The 11,906-nt window shown below is 37.2% G+C and overlaps 1 protein-coding gene across 1 annotated transcript in view; it reads right to left on the bottom strand.

The window, feature by feature from the left end:
* HERC4 (HECT and RLD domain containing E3 ubiquitin protein ligase 4) overlaps nucleotides 1-11,906 on the bottom strand; it is a 118,316-nt gene that overhangs the window by 14,672 nt on the left and 91,738 nt on the right. The window lies entirely within an intron of this gene.

The following is an 11,906-nucleotide window of genomic DNA, read 5'->3' as shown; positions in this document are numbered from 1 at the left end:
GGTCTCGCTCTTGCTCAGGCTGGTCTCGAACTCCTGAGCTCAAACAATCCGCCCGCCTCGGTCTCCCAGAGTGCTAGGATTACAGGCGTGAGCCACCGCACCCGGCCTTAGAAAAATAATTTTAAAAATACTATATTTAAGGTTTTCTCTCATTTGTCTAATTTTCTTATGTCGTTAAATGTTTCTAGAACATGATTTTTTTTTTTTTAATTTCAGGGTATTATGAGGGTACAAACATTATGGTTACATTTTATGTCTTTGCCTCACCCAAGCAAGGGTTAGAGGCATGCCCTTCCCCTCTACAATGCTCCCTGTGTCCTTTCGTTGTGGGTTTACCCCACCATCCCCCTAATGGCTATACATTACATCACATAAAAGTATGATGATCTGCTAAATTACCTACTTAACTATAGCTGGATACTTAGATTATTTAAACACTGAACACAATGTTTATTTTTTTCCCCATCTTTAGAGAAGTAACATACATTCACAGAAAATTCTACGAGCATGATGATTAAGTGAATAATTTTTTATTAGACCTGGGCTCCAGATCTGGTTTAGCAGTCACTATCTAGCCTCAGTATTTTCAAAGAAAATAAATACAGTGTTTATCTCATATGGTTGTTGTGAGGATTACATGGGATAACGTATGTAAAATGCCTTTAGCATAGTTCCTGAAGCACACAGTAAAGGCTCAATAATTGTCAGTTATTCTAATTAGCTAGCAATATTCAAAATAAGATGGGCATCTTTTTTGCATATTTTGGCCCATAGTATGAATTATTTCTTTAGGAGAAATTCTTTCTAAGAAAGAATTCCTAAATCAAAAGATAGTTAAACATACTGCTGACTTGTTTTCCTCTATAAACTGCCATTTGTACAATAGGAAAATGCCCCTCTCTTCATATTTTCATCTGTGTGTGTACACTATACACACATAAAAACACATTTTTGTCTTGAGTTTAAAAATGACAATTTCCTTTACATTTTTGACTATTAATAATACTGAAAATTAGAGATTTGTGTGTTCTTATGAAAATACCTCTTCATGTATTTGGCCTACTTTATCTTTTGGGGGATAACGCTTTTCTTATGTATTTGTATTCAAATTTATAAGGGGCATTAGCCTGTGTCATATTTGTTACATATATCCCAGTCTGCTATATGCTTTTTAATTTTATGTTTTCTGCTATGCATAAATTTCACAGTTTTCAGTGGTCAAATTAATCTTTCTCTGTTGTTATGCTTTACATTGTATTTAAGTTTAGAAAGTCCTTCTTAAATAGGGGAGAATGAATAATGTGTTGAGCTCTCTCTCTTCTAAAACCTTCTAAATGTGAATAAAGGATACAAGTGGTATAGGGGAGGGTTAACAGCACTAAAGAGATATTAACATTTCAAAATCTGAAATGTAGGTGGATGGCTGGTAACTGATTTGGTAAAGCAGAAAAAAATGAAACAGTAATTTATAGTTAATTTATACTTTAGGCCCAGGAATTCGAACTACCATTACCTGTAAAGTCAGAATTAGCTTAGCTGATACACATAAAGACTTTGAAAGTCAGAGGTATTAGAGTGGGGTTGAAAACAGGATGCTTGGTGGAAAGTCAATGGCATTTCTTTTCTTTTTTTTTAAGAGACAGGGTCTTGCTGTGTTCACCCAGGCTGGAGTGCAGTGGAGATCATAGTTCACTGTAACCTCAAACTCCTGAGCTCAAGCGATACTCCTGCTTTAGTCTCCCGAAGTGCTGGGTTACAGGCATGAGCCACCATGTCCAGCCAAGTCCTTTGCATTTCTACAGAGGGTGAACCAAAGAGGCTCTAGGACCTAAGACAGCTGGTGGTAAGGCTGCTGCACTGAAAACAAAGAGATCAAATGAAAGTCTGTACAGTGTACAGTGAACCATGAGAATCCTAGCTTCTCTTTCCATAGTTCAAAATAATACCGAACCACAGACAGCCAGGGTTACAACCTTTCTTGAAAATCCAAAGGAAAACCAATATATGCTGGCTTTTGAGGATTCTTCTTTGAAAGGTCCCCACCTATGAATGGGGCCTGTAAATCAATTAATGCACACACTTATGTACATAAAGTATCTAGGTAGCTTTTCAGTGCCAACTCTTACAATGTGAATAAACAGCCAATGATCGTAAGGAAAAGACAAAAGAAACAAAAAAGAAACCGAGGAGTAAGAGGTACTATGGGAAACATATAAACAAATTTTTAAAGTAAGGGGGAAGAACAATAATCACTTTCTCCCCAAAATACAACGGTGATGTCACTGAAAACGGCAAATAGGGAACTCCAAAATGCAATCCCCTCCACAAAATAATAACATAGCAAAAACTGTCAGAAAGAACTCTTTTATAACTCTAAAAACTAATCAAAAACTTACAACAACTGGGGGAATGCTTAATGAAGAAGCTGCTGGATTTAAATAAGAGAGCACTGTGGTATTTTAACTTACCCACTTACCATGCCCCACTCCCCAAACCTGCATTTCTGGTGCAAGTTTCTGGCAACAGGGGGAGCAATATGAACCTTATTCTCAAAGGATTGTGGTTATGTCTTTTGATCTGTGGGGTAGATAGCTCCCTGAGATCAGCTCAAGGGCTTTCCTTTGTTTTGCCTGCCCGAGTTCCCCCAGGCCTTAAACAGTTTCCTAGGTGAATAACACTTGTCAAAAGTATTTAAAAGCGAAGGTATTAGGTTATTAAGTATGAAGTGTCTGATTTCCTTAAGTACTAAGTTTGACAGTTGACATCTCTGACATTTCACTTTGACACTTCTCGTTTTATTTTGATTGTGAGGGTACATCCTCAGTCCTTTCAAATGCAAGTTTTGGCTTGTGATTATCTTTTAAATTTTTTTACAGCAATTTTTGTGAAACCATGGATAAGTCAAAAATTCATGTTATTTTCAAATGTGAGTTCTGTCACGGAACCAATGCTGCATAGATAGCTCTAAATATCAATGAAGCATTTGGCAAAGATATGGCTAATGAATGCACAGTATATCAATGGTTTGAGAAGTTCCGTTCTGGTGATTTAATCTTGAAAATGCGTTATGTGGGTGACCTGAGACCATCATAATGATGTGCTGAAAGCTGTTGTGGAAGCAAATCTATCTCAATCTATGTGTGAATCAGCAGCAAAGTTTGACGTTACTATTCCAACAATACTGGACCATTAGAAACAAATGAGCAAGGTAAAGAAGCTGGATAGATGGGTTCCGCATGAATTAAATGAGCGTCAGAATAAAAATCGTCTCAAAGCTTGCCTTTCTTTGCTGTCATGACATAAATGTGAACCATTTCTACACTGTATTGTTACATGTGATGAAAATGGATTTTTTTTTGATAATTGCAAGCATTCAGCACAATGGCTGTACAAAGATGAAGTGCCAAAACACACTCTAAAACCAAATATTAATCCAAAAAAGCTAATGGTGTCTGTTTGGTGGTCCAGTGCCGGTATTATCCACTACAGCTTCATGAAACCTGGTCAATCGATTACAGTGGATGTCTACTGCAACGAACTGGATGAAATGATGAGGATGCTTGCGATGAAGCAGCCAAGACTGGTCAACAGAGACAGGCCATTCCTCTTTCAAGACAATGTTCAACCACATACTGCACAAATGCTGCTGCTCAAACTGCAGAAGCTGGACTTGGAAACTCTGTCATCTACTGTATTCACCAGACCTTGCACCAACTGATTACCACTTCTTCCAGTCTTTGGACCACTTCTTGCAATGAAAAATATTCAATTCTCAACAAGCTGTGGAAAATGCCTTTCGTGATTTCATTGTCACCTGTTCTCTAGGCTTCCTCACTGCTGGCATAAATAAGCTATGATTAAGATGGTAAAACTGTGTCCACAGTTTAGGTGCATACTTTGATTAATTGTACTGCTTCTTGTTTGAGATATAATAAACTACACTTTTGATTCAAAATTAGACATTTCGTATTTAAAGACCTAATACTAGCCATGGCCTCTACAGGCAAAGAATAACGGCTGGGGCCAGCAACAGACAGACTGAACACCTAGGAAGGAAGACGCTGGGGAAGAAGATACTTGGTGGAATAAGGGCTTTGAAAAGCTCCTGTATATAGCAAGGAATCTTGTAGATCAGGTGCACATCCAGAGCTGGATGCATGCTCAGACAAGACTGGAGAAAACCCTAAGCTCTCACCTTTGGCTGATCTTTAGACACTGCAGAAGCAGGAAATGCAGGCTAAGTCAGACATCTATGTATACAGCTAAGGTGTGAAGGAGTAGCCAAGACAAAGTCAATCTGCAAAACCCGAGAGAGTGTGTTTTTCTTCCCTTTTTTTTTTTTTGGTTCACGGTGTTTATGGTAACCACTAAGCTAACAGAACACACTTTAGCAGCCACACATAAAGAATACAGACTTTACAAAGATGGTTTAGAAAAGCCACTAAACAAATAACAAGAACCCACAACAAGCAGCAACAACCACGGGGAGAGAGGAGAATCTGATTTCCACAACAGCCACATTATAATATTCAGTGTTTAGTATTCAACAAAATTTATGAGGCATGAAAAGAAATAAGATATGGCTCATTCATACAAAAAAGAAATTAATATAAAATATTCCTCAGAAAGCCCAGACATTGGATTTACTAGAAAAATATATTTTTTTTTTTTTTTTTTTTTTTTGAGACAGAGTCTCACTCTCTTGCCTGGGGCGAGTGCCGTGGCATCAGCCTAGCTCACAGCAACCTCAAACTCCTGGGCTCAAGCAATCCTACTGTCTCAGCCTCCCGAGTAGCTGGGACCACAAGCACGCGCCACCATGCCCGGCTAATTTTTTCTACATATATTTTTAGCTGTCCAATTAATTTCTTTTCATTTTTTGGTAGAGACGGGGTCTTGCTCTTGCTCAGGCTGGTCTCGAACTCCTGAGCTCAGAATGATCCGCCCGCCTCGGCCTCCCAGAGTGCTAGGATTACAGGCGTGAGCCACCGCGCCCGGCCTTAGAAAAATATTTTTAAATCAATTGCCTTGAATATACTCAAAGAGCCAAAGGAAAGCATGGACTCAGAACTAAAGAAAACCAGGATAATAATATCTCACCAAATAGGGAATGTTAATAATGAGAGATTATGGAAAGGAATTAAATAAAAATTCTGGAGCTGAAAAGTACAATAATTAAAATAAAAAGTTCTCTACAGGGATACAACAGGATATTTGAATAGGCAAACGGAAGAATCAGCAAACATGAAACTAGGCCAATTGAAATTATTCAGTCTGAGGAAGAAAAGCAAGAAAAAGAGAAAGATGAACATAGCTTAAGAGACCTGTGGGACACTATCAAGTATGCCATCAAACACACAGTGGGAGTCCCAAAAGGAGGAGAGAGAGAGAGGCATAAAGAGTATTTTAACAAATGGTCTAAAACTTCCCCAATTTGATAAAAGTCATAAATCTAAATATCCAAAAAAGTGCAACAAACTCCAAGCAGGATGAACTGAAGGAGATCGACAGTGACACACATTATAATCAAAGTGTGAAAGCCAACTATGAAGAGAAAAGCAACTTGTCATTGCTCATTGAAGAACACCAGTATGCCCCTCAATGAGATTAACAGCTAATTTCTCATCAAAAACCATGAATGCCAGAAGATAGTGAAATGAAATATTTAAAGATAGAAAGAAAAGAAAAAACACTGTCAAGCAAGAATTCTATATACAGGAAAACTGTCCTTCAAAAATAAGGGAGAAATTAAGCCATTCTCGGGTAAACAATTAACAGAATTGTTTGCTACTACTAGAACTTCCCTATAAGAAATGCTAAAGTTCTTCAGGCTGATGAAAGGATACTACACAGTAACACAAAACTATACAAAGAAATAAAGAATTGTAGTAAAATTATACTTTTTATTTGTAACTTCTCCCTTTTTCCTATAGGGTTAAAAGACAAATGCATAAAATACAATAAATCTATGTTAATGGGCACACAATGTATAAAGACATAAGTTGCAACAGTAACAAAGAGGAAGAGACAAAACTATCTAAGAGGACAGTTTCTACACACTACAGCAAGTTGAGTTGGTACTAATTCAAACTAGACTGCTATAAATTTAAGATGTTAATTGCCATTCCCAGGGCAACCACTAAGAAAATAACTAACATACTTACAGAAAGGGAAATAAAAAGGGAAAACAGTACACTAGGAAAACAATCAAACACAAAAAAGGACAGTAATGGAGGAATCAAGGAACAAATAAGACATATAAAAATCACATAGGAAAAGACAGAAGTGCTTCCTTATTAGAAATCAAATGTAAGTGGATTAATCTCTGTGATTAAAAAGAAATGACCAGCAGAATGGATTAAACAAACAAATATAATCCAACTAAGTCTTGTTTTAGATCCAAAGACACAAATAGGTTGAAAGGCAAAGTTTAGAAAAAAGTTTATTTCATGGAAAAAGTAACAAAAGAGAGCTGGAATGACTATACTAATAATAGACGAAATAGACATAATACAAAATTTCTAAAAGTGACAAAGTCATATACTGATAATAGAGTCAATTCATCATGAATATACAATTACAAATATGCATGTACTTAACAACACAGCTCCAAAATATATAAAAGCAACAACTGAAAGAAGTGAAGGGAGAAAAAGACAGCTTTGAAATAATAGTTGGTGGCTCTAATACCCCACTTTCAATAAGGTATAGAATCAGACAGAAGACCAATAAGGAAATAGAGAACTTCAACAATAATATAAACCAATGAGACCTATCAGACATATATACAACACTCCACCCAATAACAGCAGAATATACATTCTTCTTAAGTGTACAATGGAACATTTTCTAGGAAAGATCATGTTAGATCACAAAATAAATTTCAATAAATTTAGTAAGACTAAAATCATTTTAAAAATCTCCTCAGACCACAATGGGATGAAACTAGAAATAACAAAAAGAAATCTGGAAAATTCACTATCATGGTAATTAAATATTGCACTCTTCAATAACCAATGGGTCAAAGAAGAAATCACAAGGGAAATAAGTAATTACTTAGAGACTAATGAAAATGAAAACACAGCATACCAAAACTTATTAGATGCAAGAATAGCAGTGTTTAGAGGGAAATTAAAAGTTGTAAATACCTAAATTTAAAAGGAATGAAGACCTCAAATCAATAGCCTAACTTTATCTCCTAAGGAACTAAGAAGAGCAAACTATATCCAAAGCTAGCAGGAGGAGGAAAATAAAGATTAAAGCAGAGATGAATGAAATAGAGAATAGAGAAAAAATAGAAGCAACAAAGCCAAAAGTTGATTCTTTTAAAAGATCAACAAAAGTGACAAACCTTTAGCTAGACTGACCAAGAAACAAAGAGAAGAGTCAAATAAAAAAGGTTATAAAAAATAGTATGAACAATTGTACACCAACAAAATAGATAGCCTAGATGAAATGGACAAATTCCTACAAACCCACAAACTACAGTCGTCCCTCAGTATCTATAGGGGATTGGTTCTAGGACCTCCTTGCAGATACCCAAATCCAAGGATGCTCAAGTTCCTGATATAAAATGGTGCAGTATTTGTATATAACTTACACACATCCTCCTGTATACTTTAAATCATCTCTAAATTATTTATAATACCTAATACAATGTAAATACTATGTAAATAGTTGTTATACTGTGTTGTTTAGGGAACGATGACAATAAAGTCTGTATACATTCAAGTACAGATGTATACAGAATATTTTTTTTCCCAGAATATTTTTGGTCTGCAGTTGGCGGAATCCATGGACACGGAACCACTGGATACAAAGGGCCAACTGTACTCAGTAGATACTATAAGAACTAGAAAACGTGAATAAACCCATAACAATTAAAGAGTTTGAATCAGCAATCAAAAACCTTCCAACGAAGGACCGACCGTACCAAACATTTAAAGGAGAATTAACACCAAGCCTTCTCAAACTCTTCCAAAAAACTGAAGTGAAGGGAACATTTTCTAAATCAGTCTATGAGGTCAGCACTACCAAGATACCAAAGCCAGACAAAGACCTCACCAAAAACAAAAACAAAAAACAAAACAAAACAAACAAACAAAAAACAAAACCCTGAAAAAACAAAACAAAACAAAATAAAGAAGCAAACAAAAAACCCAATGCTACAGACCAACATTCCTTACAAATACAGAAGGGAAAATCATCAACAAAATAATAGCAAACTTGGCCTGGCAGCGCAGTAGCACAGTAGCTCATGCCTATAATCCTAGCACTCTGGGAGGCCAAGGCAGGAGGATTACTTGAGGCCAGAAGTTAAAGACCAGACTGAGCAAGAGCAAGACCCCATTTCCAAAAAAAATTAGAAAAATTAGCCAGGCATGATGGCGTGTACTTATAGTCCTGGCTACTTGGAAGGCTGAAGCAGGAGAGTCATCTGAGCCCAAGAGTTTGAGGTTGTAGTGAGCTGTGATGACTCCACTGCACTCTAGCCCAGGCAATAGTGAGACTCTGCCTCCCAAAAAACAAACAAAAAAAAGCAACCTGAATCAAGCAGCATATTAAAAGGATTATACACCATGACCACGTTGGGTTTACCCCAGGAATGCAAGAGTGGTTCACCATATAAACAAAATGAAAAAAGAAAACCACACGATCATCTCAAGTGATGTAGGAGAAGCACTAGACAAAAGAGTATTTCCAATACTCTTCCATGATAAAAACACCTAACAAACAAGGGACAGAAGGGAATTTCTTAACATGACAAAGGGAATTTGGACGGTAGTCCAGTATATATGAGGCTGAGCTTTAGACCAGTGCCCCCCAAAGACTGGTTACATACAGGGAGACTGAGTAAATACCCTAAAGATGACAGCAGATTTCTCATTGGTGTTGAAAGTTATATACACAATGTGGAAAAGGAGAAGGCTAGAGTAAACTCTGGTATTTGGGTAGAATTAGAGGTATCAGTCTGATCTCATGATCTTCAACATATAAATGGGCATAAATATAGATAGATCTGTATGTGCATGTGTGTACACACATATATAGTTCCTGCTTCTCTGCTGAGAAAAACATGAAGCAATGACTCCCTGGCAGCAACGAGTATACTTGGCATCCAGAACTTGATTTCCAAATACCATTTTCCTCTTAAAGACAAGAAAGCTCTTATGGAAATATGGTTAATGCCAGGGCTGGGGAAGAGAAAACACAAGATAAGCCTGGAACATTTACTGTACCCAATGTAAGGAAATGCCTGAAGAATAATGGGGATATGTCAAAAGTACACAAAAGGTGAGCCAGCTCTAGGGGGCTCTCATTGGCTAAGCTGAGGTATAACTGAAAAGGTCCCACAGAGATCCATCATAAAACTTGTTACAAGTATCCCTCACCTGGTCTCAAAATACTACCTATTTTTGCAGAATTCTTTGTGTTCCTAGCAGGACAGGTCCCCACCCCATATGCCCTCTCAAATTATACTTGTTATACCACTACAAACTGCTCTAAGAGGTGAATGCCAGGAAGGCGGCTATCTACCTCGACGGGTCATCCACCCATCTCAAGCCATTAGGACTATTCCATTGTATCTCCCATGCCTGTTTTCCTACCAATATACAAAGCCTGAAAACTCACAAGTTAACCCTAATCCCACATCCACATGGCACTGAATATCTCCTAAAATATAACATAATTTCATGACTGTCCTTGCTCTACCAAGCCCTTTTACTGTTTGCTCTGGAATTCACAATGTATCGTTTGAAAACTGCCTGTATTCTAAACTTCTCCAAATTTTCTTTCCCTTTTTGTTCTAAGTGAACAAGGCTGTCTCCTGAGGACACCATTTCCCCTGCAGTGATCATAAATGCTGTCTTTTCTCTCTTCCAACCCCTCATATGATGGGGCCTAGAGGTAAGGCAGGTCTCTCCTTGCTCTTCAGTGCTGCTATATATGCTTCTAACTTGCCTTCCTAAAACCCCAACTTCTCTGAAACATCTATCAACTCACTATAACCCCTGCTATTGTTCCTTGTACGGCTGTCTAAAGACCTTCCACAATCCCTCATTCACAGATTTTGGCAATATTTTACGCTTTCTTTCTCTGTTACTATTCCTGCCATTGTTTTTGATGATTTCAATATCTAGGCAAAAAATGCATCCAACACTCTAGCCTCTCAATTTCTGGACCTGTTTACTTTCAACAATCTTGTCCTCCTTCACACCTCAAACACCTATTCCCATGGTTGTATCTTATATTCAACTGCAACTCTCCAAATCTCAACTCTCTAAGGCATTCCCTATTGTGACCATCATCTCTAGCTTCATCTCAGTCTCCCTAATCCTGACCCACACTACAATTCACCTCCACCATCAAGTGCAATCCACTGACTCCACCACTTGTTTATTTATTACTAATAATTATTATCATCTCCAAACCAAGTCCTCACAAAACTTAAATTGTATGGTCCATCAACATAAATCCCTCTCTTGGTTTACTCCCTTCTGTGCTACACTCACCTGTTAAAACCACAACCTGGGCCGGGCACGGTGGCTCACGCCTGTAATCCTAGCTCTCTGGGAGGCCGAGGCGGGCGGATTGTTTGAGCTCAGGAGTTCGAGACCAGCCTGAGCAAGAGTGAGACCCCGTCTCTACTAAAATTAGAAAGAAATTAATTGGACAACGAAAAATATATAGAAAAAATTAGCCGGGCATGGTGGCGCATGCCTGTAGTCCCAGCTACTCGGGAGGCTGAGGCAGGAAGGTCGCTTGAGCCCAGGAGTTTGAGGTTGCTGTGAGCTAGGCTGACGCCACGGCACTCTAGCCCGGGCAACACAGTGAGACTCCGTCTCAAAAAAAAAAAAAAAACAAAAACCCACAACCTGGTTAAAATCAAGTGTTGGCCTTTTCCTTACTTCTACCCAAGCAGCTAAATGTGACTAAAGAGAGAAGGAAAAAAAAACAAAAAACATAAAATATCAACCAAGCCAACTGCTCTCATTTGAAATTCATGAATATAAGTCTCAAGTGGGCCTTCAATGCTACCAGTCTAGTCTTATATTTATTTACATGGTCAATTTCCTTTCCCATTCCCCAAAATGATAATTTCACAACTTCTCCTTTCTCCTCAAAACTCCTTCATCCTTCTCCCATTTTAATCCTCTAATGACCTTGCATCTTATTTCACTATAAAATAGAAACAATATCAAGACAACTTCACATCCTACCATCAAATCTATCAAGTGATTTGTGTTTACATATATATGTGGCTTTCCCTCTGGATATTATGGATCTATGTGTCTAACTACAGTCAATTCTCCATTAGTGCACTAAACCCCATTCTTTCTTCACAACTTAAGGACTCTGCTCCTGCAACTGATATCTCCTCCTTCATCACTCATTTTTCACTTTTTGAGTAATTAATCACAACAACATGCAAACATGCTCCAATTTCCCACCTATAATAAAATACCCTGTCTTCATGAAGAAAAAAAATATGCATATTACTGCTTTTAAAAAATAAATCTTCTTTTAAAACACTTTAAAACTCACAAATTGTTTAAGCAGTATAAAGGATTCCTGTGTACCTTTTACTCAGTTTTCTCCAATGATAACAGCTTATATAACCATGGTCAAAACCAGGAAACTGATTTAGGTATGTAATATACTGCTATCTACTTATATTTACTTTTTTAAAAAAAGGATAACCCACAAAGTTTTAAAAAGATTACCCTATTTTAAAAAGATTATCCGTAAGAGGAGGGAGAATATAAAGTAGAGCTTGACTTCTTTTAATATATCTTATTTTATAGATTTGACTTTGGAACTACATAAATATTTTGTATTATAAAATTAAATTTAAACAGGTAATACCTAAAAATAAAAAACAACTTAAATGTGTAACTACTTGG

This window comes from Propithecus coquereli, unplaced genomic scaffold (genome assembly GCF_000956105.1).
Source record: "Propithecus coquereli isolate 6110/MARCELLA unplaced genomic scaffold, Pcoq_1.0 Scaffold117, whole genome shotgun sequence".
Taxonomy (NCBI): domain Eukaryota; kingdom Metazoa; phylum Chordata; class Mammalia; order Primates; family Indriidae; genus Propithecus; species Propithecus coquereli.
This window is presented reverse-complemented; position numbering and strand designations above follow the sequence as displayed.